Genomic DNA, 14,333 nt, shown 5'->3' with positions numbered 1-14,333 from the left:
TCGAAAAGTGAGTACAACAAACAATCCAACAGCTATTTCTATCACAACCTTAAAATAACATTCATGGATTCTATTCAGGGTGCTATTAAACTCTTTTTGTAATTAACTCACTAGTGAGTAAGACGGTCACCAGATCTTAGAAAAGGCATTCCTACTGAATGAAACCAAGGACACACTCTAATAAGAAATGGACCCTTACTTCCTTGCTGTAGATAATCAGGCCAATGGTGTATGGGGTGAAGTGGTGCCAACATTACCATCCAGGGCTACATAAGCCTGGGGTAATTTCAGCAGCAGGAAAAAAAGAAAATTAAATTGCATCTGGCTAAAGTTGGGCCCAGAGGTTCGCAAATATAGAAAGTGAACTGTTGAATGGCAGACAAAAGTCTAGTATTGAACCTTCAACTGCCAAACAACTTAATTTGGACTTAAGAAAAAGAAAAATATTAAGTGTGCCCTGTGTTGGAGTAACAAGGCCGAAAAGCATGAGGCCTATTCCCAACTAGATGTGCCTGATGGAGAATGTGCAACTTGCTAAAACAAAGAGCTGCTATGGGGAAATCTATGCATTAAGCAACTTGGATGGATCTAAGAACACATGAAAATCGAAACTCCATTGCCAGAGTAATTCAAAGTTGGACAATGCTGGCATCCGGCAGGAGCAAAATATACATGTTGTATTTATAGGTATTGATGCAAGTCCCATTTAGAAAATACAGAATGTACAATCATCATTTATTTTGTTGTTCATAGGACCTGAACTATGAGATGTAATCAGTCCAGTGATTTTCACCCATCGGATCAGAGGACAGCATTCCTTTTTCTCACCATTTGATCCATCCTTTGAAGCTCAACAGAGCCAGGAAGGGAATGAAACTTGTGCCTGGGAGGAGGTTTATTGGGGGTAGAATGACCTTCACTGATTAAACAAAAATGCAGCTAATGGATAGTGAACTTTTTAAAATATTCAGAATTAAAATTCAGCTCGTGGTGGGGTTCTGTTCTGCTGACCAATGGCATGCCACAGGAAATTGCCACATGATACCAGGGGGCAGAGTTATAACCCTCTGCTCCAGGAGATAAGGAGACAGGTCAATCAGCCCTGTGAGAAAGAATGTTAACATGTTTTATTGCAGACTATGTCAGAAGAGAGCAGATGCCCAAGCCCACATCAAGGGGACAAGATGATGTTATTAATTGAAGTTGAAAGTATGCATCTCATTATATACCACAATGGATTATATGGAGAATCATATTTTGGCCACAAACCGTGGAACCGTGACAGCCACAGACATGGTTCAAATATCCCCAAACAGCTTCTGAAAAGCAAGCCCCACCTGATCATACCACTTTCCTCAAAATTCGACCTTGGGAACCAGAACTGTAAGTAAAATGGATTGCAGTGTCCCAGACAAAGTTACCGATTGGAGAGTCAAGAATATGATAGCTTTTTAAATCATATACCTCTCTGTAGAATGTCAAGATTGTATCTGAAAAAAATTCCCAAAATCTTCTATTCACACAGGCAACCACGTGCTGACACCTGACACAGGTCATTACGGACGGCATGATCCAACCAACTTAGAAACATATGCATTGTGACCCATATCTGTAAATTGAAGCAAAGTATTGTGTAGGAGATTTTTAAATTCATATATGAGTTGGTCAGAAATGCAAATTCAGATGGGTGGAGCTAGACCTCCCAGAAATGGGGCCCGCATCCTGATAACCAATCCTGGGGGAAGGCGTTGGCCCTTAGGTAGTGGGAAGAGCAATCAACATCCAATTAGGATCATTAGTCAGTGAGCCGGTCCATCCAAATTTTGATATTTTGGGGTGTGGTCAGCAGGGTTCAAACCAGAAGCACAGTGGAAGGGGGCGGATCAGGAGAAACTGAATTGGACAAGGGTTATCTTCAAAAAAGACAAGGAGACACTGTGATGAGTTCTTTAGAACAGATCAGATGGGCAGACAACAAGACAACCAGACAAGGATGAGAAAAGGAGAAAGGTTGGAATAGACACTGGAAGGAATCAGGAGAAGGACTGAGGCTGGGGCCATCCTTAACCATAGGCAAAAGGACTGATACTAGAGGCCATCCATAACTGAGTATGGAGAGGACATCCAACCAGGTCACTATACTTCCCAAGAGATGGCCCACGAGGTCTGATGCACCTGTGCAGGACCCAGAGAGATTTTTAAGTAAGTCCATGACTCCAACAGAACAAACTCTTGGTGGGGAATCGATTTGAATGAATGTCTTGCCCGCTATGGACATTCTTTGGGTGGGCATCCATATGTAGATCATTTGTGTTTTCCTATTAATTAATAATATAATGAATTCCCACAAAGTCAACAGACACTGGAGTGATTTTGGGACAATTCAAAATGTTCAACATCCATCCAAGTGATGATAAATATATAGGGCCTCATCAAGGGTTGTGCGGAGCAGCAAAAATGTGGCAGTAATGCTATTACTGCTTCCTTACTGCTCCGCCCAATCCAGAGTTTGGCCGGAAAGTTGGAAGTTTGCTTCAAGCTTTTTACTGGAGGTAAAACTTTCCAGTTTATGCCCATTTGCGGGGCTATTACTGTGTCACTAATACCACCAGCAGTAACAGTGCCATTACTGCCCCATAGAATCCTATGGATTCTTCAAAAAATGGGGAGTAACAGCCTTAACACAACTTGGGATCCGGCGCTAATAGCACCAGACCACGTTATAGTACCGCTATTTGTGTTGGCAGTATCCCGATGGATTTAGAGCCGGGATACCGCCATGGTTGTGATGAGGCCCATAGTCTTTTAAAGTAATTGGGTATCCCTACATTATTCTTGCCAACCCCAAAATGCCCATAAAAGGGAGGGGTGTTTAAAAATGAAATTCACAACTCTTCACCATTCCCTGCACCGTGCCTTAAAGCAGAGGGGTTACTCATGGTTAACAGTATCTCTAATTCTGTGCTGTGCAGAAACATGCCTTCATGATTAAGCAAAGTGAAAATAGCCAGTTAAAAGCAAGGTACTGCAAAGTGGATGGGAGCATTTTCACTGAATACTGGCAAAGGAAAAGGGTTTCATAATCTGTTGAAAAGAGTCTGTTAATTAATGCTGTTGTGCCAGCATCTTGCTGGAAGGGAAAGTGTGCATGGAGGTTGGAAATAAAGAGAACTCTGTATGTCAAATTATATTGCCTAATAGAAAAGAGGTGCATTTTATTTAAATTAGAACCCATACAAAGTATAATGTAAAGCAAAATTGTACTGTCAGGTTCTAGGGTGCTGCCCTAATTATGCTTACATTAGGGGTAATCTTATGAGTGACCGAAGTCTCTGAAGTATTCTTTAGTACTTTGTTTTCTTTTTACATGTTAAAATGGGGTACTAGAGTGTCAAAATGAAACCTGAACATGTGGTTGATACTCGCCGGGGCCAGCAGAACTATATTCTTCAACAGGGTATGTAGGCAGAGGAAGTGCATGATAAGTGTCAGAAGCAGTTTGGCAGTGAACGCTGGTCTGTGTATACACTGAGTCACTTGGTCATTGTGAAATCTGTAGAGCAGCTAAACTGGTCGTAGATCTAGGAGCTCAACCACCTTAGCCTGAGGCTGCTAAAACCGACAACCTAGTGTGAAGCATGCGTGGGAGAGGTGTAACAATCAGTTTGGCAGTGAACTCTTGTCGATGTATGCACTGAGTGGCTTGTTGATTGTGATATCTGTAGAGTGGCTAATATGGTCTTGGAAATCGGAGCTCAACCACCTTAGCCTGAGAAGGCTAAAACCGGCAACCCACAGTGAAGCACGCAGAAAGGAAGTGCAGGCCATGTAATCATTTATCTGTGGTCAAATTTTAAGCTCATATTTATTTTGGGACATGAATTCTTTTTTCTCTGTCAGTGCTGTGTTGACTCTGAATACTAAAAATTAAGGGTGGAACCTGAATACAGTGCTCAGGAGTGGTGCTTGCCATGGCCAGTAAACCCAAATACATACTTCAAAGCAACTCTATGCCAGCGTTTGTTGGCAAAGAAGTGCCGACAAATGTGTCTCACAATGAAGTATCAACAGAGGACGCAGTAAGAGGAGCTCCTGCCATATGTAACCAGGGAATAACCCCCTAGAGGAAAGCAGGGAGATTGCTACAGGAGGATACATCCCTACATATAATTAAGGGTTGGGTCCCATAAAGGAGAACACAGTGATAGTAGAGTAGACTTCCTCTTCACTCCTCTCTTGGACTGCACTACTCGATGAATCTCTCCCCCCTACATTGACCAACACGAGGCTGCATTGCACCAGCATCCAACACGAGCATGGCAGGTAAGCACAGCAGGGATATTGCTCCTTCCTCACAGAACTAGTGGTACCGGGCTGAGTGCCATATTGAGAAAGAGAATAATCTGTCTGCATTGTACATAAACGTGCATTGGCGTGTTCCAACTTCTGGCACCACAGAGTGCCTGCCTTGCCCTACTGGGCTCTACCTTCAGCGGGCACACTGCATTCCATCATGGCCGTCTTCATTCTTGTAATCAGCACTTCTTTACTCTGCTTCTCTTTACTCGCGCACTTTGACTGCAGTGATTGGCTCGCCACAAGTACTAAGGGCCAATAGGAGAGGTGGCAGGGGGCTAGCCCTCACCAAAGGCCCCTGTCTGAGCCTGTCCGGGCCCAGGAAAGCTTGGAGGACCCCCTCATTTTATGCAACCACAGCAAACCATGGGACAGTTCCAGGCAGGCAGCCTCTTACCCCACAAACTTGGGCCCCTACAACTCGACGCACCCTTCTGAGTGATGGCTGAACATTGTCATTGCCTCTCCACCAACACTACGAACTGTGGAACCAAGTTGTGCCTACACTATTCTTCCTTCCTTGCCTTACATGATCTTACGAAGCCTGGTGTATGTTCGTTAACATATTGCACCCATTTTGCACTGTATTCGGTGTCTCTTTTTGCAAATTTGGAAGCCTGGTGTGTGTTTTACATCTTTGCACCCATATGTTGTACTAAAGTATTCCCAGTTCTTCTGCTCTCTTGTTTGTCTTGGCTACTGGGCTGCCTGGTGAGTTTGTGCTCAGACTGTGCTGGCGTGTTCCAACTTCTGGCACCACAGAGTGCTTGTGTTGCCCTACTGGGCTCTACCTTCAGTGGGCACTCTGCATTCCATCATGGCCGCCATCTTCATTCTTGTAATCTGCACTTCTTTACTTGGCTTCTCTTTACTTGCTCACTTTGACCACAGTGATTGGCTCGCCACAAGTACTAAGAGCCAATAGGAGAGGCGGCAGGTGGTTAGCCAGCCCACCCCCAAAGGCCCTCACCAAAGGCCCCTGTCTGAGCGTGTCCTGGCCTAGGAGAGCTCGGAGGGCCCCCTCCTCTTTACGCAACCACAGCAAACCATGGGACAGTTCCAGGCAGGCAGCCTCTTACCCCACGAACTTGGGCATCTACAACTCACCACACCCTGTATAACACCTGTGAGTGATGGCTGAACATTGTCATTACCTCTCCACCAACCCTATGAACTGTTGACCAAGTTGTGCCTACACTATTCTTCCTTCCCTCCCTTACATGATTTTATGAAGCCTGGTGTGTGTTCTTTAACATATTGCATGCTTTTTGCACTGTATTATGTGTCTCTTTTTACAAATTAAAAGCCTGGTGTGTGTTTTTAACATCTTGTACAACATTTGCTCTGAATTTTGAGTCTCTTCTTGCAAATTTAAAGCCTGGTGTGTGTTCAACATCTTTGCACCCATCTGTAGTACTAAAGTATTCCCGGTGTTTCTGCTCTCTTGTTTGTCTTGGCTACTGGGCTGCCTGCCGAGTTTGTGCACAGCCTGTGCTCTGCAGCCCCTACTCTTTCTTCCTATCCTCTGCCGTTCCTATGGCACTCAGCATCTCGCCTATCTTCTCTAACTGCTACACTATCACCTATCCTCCCTCTACCTCTGCCGTCCCTCATTAGCTTTATTCTCACACCTGCCACTCTTTCTTCCATTCTCTCTGCCCCCCCTTCTGTTGGTGTACCACACCCCTCTACCCCTCCTCGGAAAACCTTCAAAGGAGGAGACCTCTTGCATCTAGCCATGCGTAATGGTCATTCTGACATCAAACCCTCTGCAGACATCTGCCTCCTCCTTAAAGACATTGACCTTGATATCCTTGATCTTACAGAGAAGTGGTTCAATGCCAGCTCAGTCACTGCTTTCGACTACCTTCTCCCTGATGGCTATAAGATCATCTCCAAGCCGCGCTCTAACAGTGCTGGTGGTGGGTTTGCACTGATCATCCCGGAGTGGGTCCCTTCTTCCCTCATACCCACCCACGCTTACTCTTCCTTCGAGAGCCTGGGTTGCAAGCTGGTCATCTCTCCCACCTCTTCTCTAACCATTTTCACTATCTACAGGCCATCTGGCTCTACCACCCTGTCTGAATGGGCCGATTTCTCATCCTCTTTCCTCACAATCACTTCTAAACTTCTTCTTGTGGGTGATTTCAACATCCACCTTGACTCCTAAATCAAAGCATCCACTCTATTCCATGACCTTTGCGCTTCGCTCTCCCTCTCCATCCTCCCTTATAGTCCGACCCACTCGGATGGACACAATCTTGATGCCTTCATACACACTGATCTTTCACTCTACTCCCCACTGATCAACCCTCTCTCCTTGTCAGACCACTCACTCCTCTCACCTTGGTCCTCTTGGCCCTCTGATCACACTTCTCCCAGCCCTATCAACCTCGTTCATGAACATCCATCCAATTAAATGAATGTCAGCTGCGGCCTTCGTATCTACCTTCACCCCCCTTCTCCCCTGACTACAGACTCTTCCTCTGACTCTGCTCTAAACAACCTCCACCTTGCCGTAACTAACACTCTTGTCATTCTTGCCCTAGTCATGTGGATCAGCCTGAAACATGCCTCCAAGCGCAACACTTGGTAACAGGTTTCCCCCCTGCTCCTCCAGAACAATCAGGGTCAATATTGGCTCTCTTGCCCCTTCACCTGCTGATTTCTGCAACCATTCTTTTCCTACTGGATCTTTCCCCTCCTCCATCAAGCACTCCCTTGTGCGCCGCTTCCAGAAAAATCCTTCTGCAGACCCCTGCTGTCAAGCCAACTACCGGCCTATATATATCACCCCCGTCCTTCCTCCCCAAACTTACCCAGCACACTGAACTTGTTGGTTACCTCCATGACCATCAATCACATTTCTAAGCATCCAGAGGCATGGAAACTGCTCTTCTGAACACCCGTGAAGAAATGCTTGCATCTCTTGATTCCAACTCTACAGCTGTTCTCATTCAACTCGATCTTTCCTCTGCATTCGATACGCTCAACCACTCCATCCTCATAAATCGGCTCCACGATACCCTAGGTAGCACTGGACGGCTGACCTCCTTCCTCAATAACCGTCTTTCCCAGGTTATTCTGAGTTCTTTCTCCTCCCCCACCTCTATCTCCACACGCGGCGTCCCCCAGGGCTCCAACCTCTCTCCCTGGCTCTTTAACACCTATCTTGCTCCACTTGCGCACCTCTTTTCCACCTTCTCTCCTAACTTCCAGTGTTATACAGATGACACACAACTTTATTTATTTATAGAACTCTTCTTCAAACTTCCCGCTGACCCTCTCCTTACTTCCTCCATCATTCCTGACTGCCTACCTGTCATCCAGTCCTGGTGTGCTTCCAATGATCTCTGCCTCAACGCCAGCAAGACCGAGATTCTTCGTATCGTGAATCATCTTTGACTCTGCTCGTTCCTTTCTCCGTCACATTCAGGACCTTGCCAATAAGGCGCACTTTCAACTCCACCTCCTGAAAGGATTTCTTCCTTTCCTCACTTTCCCCCAGAAACTCAATGCCTCTAGAGCTCTGGTTCTCTCTAGGCTAGACTACTGTAACAACCATTTCCCTAATTTACCCTCTTATTCTCGGTGACCCCTCCAGCTAATCCAGAATACAGCTGCAAGACTTATCCTTGGCCTCAAGCCCAGGGACTGTATCTCTCCAGCACTAAAATATCTCCACTGGCTCCCGGTTGCTACAAAGATTAAATTCAAATCCCTCTGCAACATCCATAAGGCTTTCTGGGACCTTGGACCATACAATCTACAACTTGCCCTCACTAAATACTCTTTCTCCAGATCTTTACTTTCCTCTGGCACCAACTCTCTGTGTGTAAAGCCTTTCGCTAAACAGCAATTTCTTTCCTCAGCAGGCTCCCTCCTATGGAACAGATCTCCTCAAATTAGGGAAGTTACACAAGACTTTCATTTTTCACCTCCTCCTTCCCTCCCTCCTCTGCTAAACCCCACAGTTGCTGAGATTGGTGACCAGGGCCCTTATGTGTCCTCCTGGGCCCTGTCCTCCCACACCCAATCACCTCGGCCTCTGGCCGCTCCCAACACTTGCCTTGGCACCCTCTGGCCTATGCCACCACAGGCTTACACTTATTTATTGGCAGCTGTCCACTCACCTAGGTACTTCCAGCTGCTCACTCCCCAGCACGTTCCTTTTGGTTCCCCGAGCACTTACCCCCCCACTCCCTCATCCCTACTCTTTTTCTGCACTTGCAGATTCTGAATGCTCACAATGCCTAACAGGTCCGACGCTATCTTTCATTGTAATATTTGATTTGATTTCCCATGTTCCCTCCCTGTTGCCCTGTGGGCGCTTTGAAGCACAATCTACTTGATGTATTACCGCCTTACAAATGCACGATAAATAAACAGTAAATAAATAGAGGGGGAATTACCCTTAGTTGTAATCAAGGGACTGGCTTCGAAGTGGAAGAAGTTATGAAGAGTGCAGAGAGAGGGGCCTCACCAATTTGTACTCAAGGGCCCAACCTCTCTGAAGAAGATAAGGTTTTTGAACTTCTTAATGTGGGTGGACCCCTTGTTAAACTCATGAGCGGAAGAAAGTGCGGGAGTAGTTAAAACATCTGGAACTTACCAAACTGATGCCATTTGCAGGACAGAAAATTACAGATTTCTTTGCTAGGTCAGGAAATAGTACTGAAATAAGACTCTATCGAGCTACTGCAACTGCAGACCATCTAATATAAATGACTAAAGCTTGGTGCAAGCTGTCGGTGGTATATGCTGCTCAGTGCTCTGTACTGAACACGATGGAGGTCAGTAAAGAAATTATAATTTTCCAGAAGGGTTACTTTCTCCTATACTGGGGAGCTCCATTCAGGAACGCCTACAACAGAACTGCTCTCATCTGGTGATGTATTGCTTCAGTCACACAACCACAACAAAGAGCTTAGAAGAGTGCCTTTACATCATACACTCAGGGATCTGAAGAGAGGATTAAGCTAATGTCTCCATCAATGTCTGCGCTAAACTCTGATCTTAAGTGACATCAAGTTAAAATTGTAATTATTAAGTAAATTAACCCAATCCACTCTCGGCAGACAATATATAACAACAAGCGTAAATAAAACATCGGAGCCAATAGGTATAACAGGTATGAAATCAGTACCAGGGGACTCTAATTGTTCTTCAAACCCCTCTAAGAAGAGTAATCATCCACACGCTGTGAGAGCAGTAGAGGAAGTAACAGCTGTTGGCCCAGTATTAAACCTGCCTATTCCAGCTAGGAAGGCTAATAACGCACACATAGGCAATGTAAGAGAAGAGAATGGTTCTGCCCCCATGGCATTGCAAAGGAGCTAAAAAAGAAGTGGGGAAACCTAAAGTCAATGCCAAATCATAATAATAGAAAATTCAGAGAATGTCTGTACTTGATACTCTACTGAGCTACTCTCGGACTGTGAAGAAAGCCACTGGACTGAAAGGGCTCACAGTCCATGAGCCCATCCTCAAAAACCCAAGAGTTAATGGTGGGCTTCACAATGTCCTGATGCCTCTGTCACATCTGATACTCGATTGCATCAGTTGCATCAGTCTGTACAGTTAAACAATGTAATCTTGAAACACAGACCATCTCTGAAAATGAGAAAAGGGTAGATAATTGCAAAGATTCAGTAATTGAGGTGAAAGGGTACCAGTATATAGCGAGACGTATTTGAATAGTTTGCATTGAAACACTATGGGCCTCATTAGGAGTGTGGCGGCCACGGAATGAATGGTGCCAGTAAGGGACCGGCACCGCTCATTCCGGGCTGCCACAATACGAGGTCTGCAGCGGGTCCTGCTATGGACGCCTAGAGCAGGACCAAGACAGGGTTCCAAACAGACCTGGAAGTGTGATTAAAAAGTGTGATGTTTAAGACTATCCATCAGTATTTCTTATATTGGAATTTATTTCGACCCAAGGAATAACAATGTATTCATTCTAAACCGCTGGAACATACTGGCTTTATTTAATGAAATCCCTCAATTAAGATTAATTCCAAGAAAATATCGGGAGCTTGTAGAGTTTTTTGATGACCAAAGGACCGATATTGTGGCCATTAAGGTCCTGTCCCGAACTGTCTATGGTATGCTGTTGGAGGAAGTAGAATCCGTCCGAACAATGGGGCATGATTCTTGCACCAAAATAGAACATCCAAGCCGTGTAGCTGGAAATAAAGTAGTAACAACAGTAATTAATCATGGGGAAAAAGAGCAACATGCCCCAGGTAAAGATATACACATTTCCTGTACGTTGGATAATGCTAATAGCAAAGTGTGTTTTGTAAATAAACAATGGTAGATTCTATATACAAAGGAAAATTGAACTTGTGTGCCATAAACCATGTCCGATAAGAAGGAGCTTAAAGTGAGTGGTAGACACGGTCTTTAATGTATCACAATCAGCCTCATTACGAGGTGGGCAGTAAGGGATTATCGGCACCGGTAAGGGCACCGGTGCCGGTAATCCCTTACTGCCCTACTACGAGTTCCCTTTGCGGGTCCTCCCTTGCGTTAAGGATGGGACCCGCAAAGGGACTTTGGAGCTAATAACGGTACCGCAATTTGCGGTACCATTATTAGCGCCTTCCCCATTCCCATTGAGCCCTATGGGGGCTCAAATGGGAATGGGGAAGGGCCCTGGTGAATGGGGAATTACCGGTACAGCCAACCTTGGAATGGACGCTAATTGCTCCATTCACCAGGGCGCAGGCGGTAGAGTTTTACAACCTCGTAATGAGGCCCAATGTATGAATCATCTTTTTATTGTCGTCCAGCCGCCTGATCCTTATTCTCATCTGTTTATGTTTGTATATCAACCAACCTGAAACTCTGTTGACAAGATGACAGCCTTTTGCCTCTGTATGTATCTGTAACCAACTGTAAGTGCCAGCACCCAGTTACCTCAGGGTTAGGTGAGCTTTACAAATAATAAACTAAACTGAACTAAACGTTAAGGGGATGATAGTGGCTATACATTCCCACTTCTGTCATGGAATATGATGGGGTATGGAAAGCTTACAACAGACTGCAAAATGACTGAGATTCTTAGTTCATACCCATCTATCTTTCTAAAAGAAACATGTGCCCGGGATGCCCTGGTTTGGGATGGATATTGCCTCTTCCAGCAGCCTGCCAGGTGGTAGACATTCTGGGGGTCCTCTCACAGAAAATGACAATAGATTTGGATGCATAGGAAATAATGTTTCTAAGTGTATAAAGGGTATATTGGCGGTGGAAATGTGCTCCCCAGGAAATTCTTTCCCATCACATATTTTACTCTTAGATGTTTATTGGCATCCTACACACTCAGAATTACAGGGCTTCGTTACTTTTGTGAGAAACATATTTTAGGGTTTCAAAGAAGAGAAAATTCAAACTCAAACTGATTGGTCCCCGAAAATTGTTTGAATATAGATACTGATTGGAGATCGAATTATAATCTAAAACAGTTGGAGCATGGTAAAATCTGGTGGGAATTATGCAAAGAATGGGATTATATATTGCAAATGGGCAGATAGCAGGCAATGTTCCCCGTCAGCCTCGATGGAATAGGGAGAATTCTGCCTCCTGGATCGACTACGTTTCTCCCTCAGAAAAATCTTTTCATACTTTTGAAAATATTAATATAATAGAGATTGTGTGCAGTGATCATTCGATGCTACTTGCTTCATTGAATGTGAATTTGACATCCCCTGAACAGTCTGTTTGCAGAAATATTACCATTAACTTAAAAAATAACCATATTCTTTGGACCCATGGGTGCCTGGAAGTATTTAATATGGAAATGATTGTTCTGGGCATTCAATCACATTGCAATTCAACTGCTAACTTTTTAAATAGAAACATGTTCTACATTTATCACCCTCAAAATCACAGACGTTTGCGGAAAGAAACCGACTCGCCGATTTCCCAATCGTCTCCATAAATTCAACCAGTGTGTCCAAAACCGAAAAAAAATGTAATCAAGGTATTAACATGATAGAGGTTGGTATGTATTGCCCTATTATCAAAAAAGACATGATTAAGAAAGTGAAACAGAGCTATACAAACTGGCGTTAGGCTCACAGATTCTTATTGGCACAGCGAGATGGAGAAAGTATGCTTGAGGCTCTCTTGAGATCCAAAACTAAGAATTTCTGGTCCATTGTGTTGAATATGGGATACCCAGATATGGAAATATTAATTAATTATATTGCAGAGACCCAGACGAGCAGCCATGTTTTAGACTTATATAGAGACGTCTCTCAGGAGACAATTGAATTAGATTACAGTGGCATTTGAGGTTTAGAGATTACAGAAGACCAAATCTATGCAAATATTCAAGCCTCGTCTGAGTCACATGCCCCCAGGCCTAATGGCCTCTGTAACTGTAAAGCCTGGAGTGAGTTTATCTGTACTCCTGCCCTCTATATGGCTGAGTAGAAGCACAGAGCAGCCCAGCCAAGATTGTCTATACGGTAACATTGGGAGAGCAATCAAGGCTTACGCTCTCAGGAGGTGATACAGGCTGGTTCTTAAGTACAGTGTAGTCCCAGAGCCCCCACAAAGGAATGTCCACACACTATGTTAGTGACAACACAGTTCTTTATATAAATAAGGTTCAAGTTATATACAGACACAATAACACACTTTGTGCTCAGGCAATGCTAAAAAGATAACTATGTACAATATCTATATGGTAGCACAGTTAACTCTTGATTCCATTAAAATGCACCAACTGCTGACAGTCTCAATGGCATACAAAACAAATAGTAACATGAATCAACCATAGATATAAGAGGGAAGACAAGTTGGATTAAACAACTGGCAGAATAATAGGTCCTTACCACTAGACACAGTTATGTGTGAGGATTTGCCCACTGGGGCAACCTGTAAATAAAGTGTATCAACAAGCCCAGTCCATATATTGATAAATATAGTCTTGGTTCCTTCTAAAAAGGTTTAGTACCCCAATGTACCTGGTTTAGCAGAGTTCGATGTCGGGTCGTCAACAAATCCTTCTTGAGTGAACTTCCTTTAAGGTAGGAGCAACGGATCATCAAGATCCTTCTAAGAAAAGGATGAACGAGGTGGTCGAGGGACAGCTTCGGTCCTTGCGGTGCTCATCGTCGATCGGTCGTGGACGTACTGCGAAGATTAGGCGTGCAGTGTACCTCGATGGCGATAGTTAGTTGCCGCAAAGAGTCAATGAAGAACGTAGGCCAAGCAAGGGTGTCAGGTCATCAAGGTTTGGCATTGGTGATCAGGACTCGACAACAGCTGGCTTTTCAATCTTTATCAGCATCTTTGTGGACATTGGATGGCGGGAAATCAACCGGACGATTCTCCTCGGTTTGTCAGCGACCTTGACTATCTCTGGCTGAACAAAGCGGTTAACGGTAATGAGCAATGTAGTCCTTGATTTAAAAGTGTCTTAGGGAATGGAGCATTGTGGCTCTGGTCGACGAGTTTACAGCGGTCCTCCAAACCTATGTCAACAGTGATGGTCGTCGATGACCTCGAACTCCTGGTGCTTCACTTCCGATTCCTCGGCAGACCCCGTCTCCGGTCAGCACCTTTCAATGAATGACTTCCAGGGGGCCTTGAAGGTTAGCTGGTGCACGATGTTCCCTCATCGCTCGGGAAGAGGTCTACTAGCCTGTTCCTCTTTTGGATCAGTCCTTGAAGGCACAACAGGTTTCAGATTGCATCAAAGGAAAGCAGCAGCAATTCTTCTTATTCCCGCTCGGCTTCGAGTGTCAGTATCAAGTTTTGACTTCAGCTCTGAACAATTCCAGGAGAGGTGCCCAGATATACTGTTCTGTCTCTCATTCATACTGCTGATCCAGGCTCAGGCAGCCAATCATTCAGAAGGGCATTCAGCAGGCAGGCAGCCAATCAGGCGCACAGTGCATTCAGGCCATCATTCTCCATCTGGACACTCACAACAAAGAATGTGGATTGGGACATGTACC

Source organism: Ambystoma mexicanum, chromosome 7p (assembly GCF_040938575.1).
Source record: "Ambystoma mexicanum isolate Mex_15411 chromosome 7p, UKY_AmexF1_1, whole genome shotgun sequence".
Classification (NCBI taxonomy): domain Eukaryota; kingdom Metazoa; phylum Chordata; class Amphibia; order Caudata; family Ambystomatidae; genus Ambystoma; species Ambystoma mexicanum.
Note: the sequence above shows the minus strand (reverse complement) of the source record.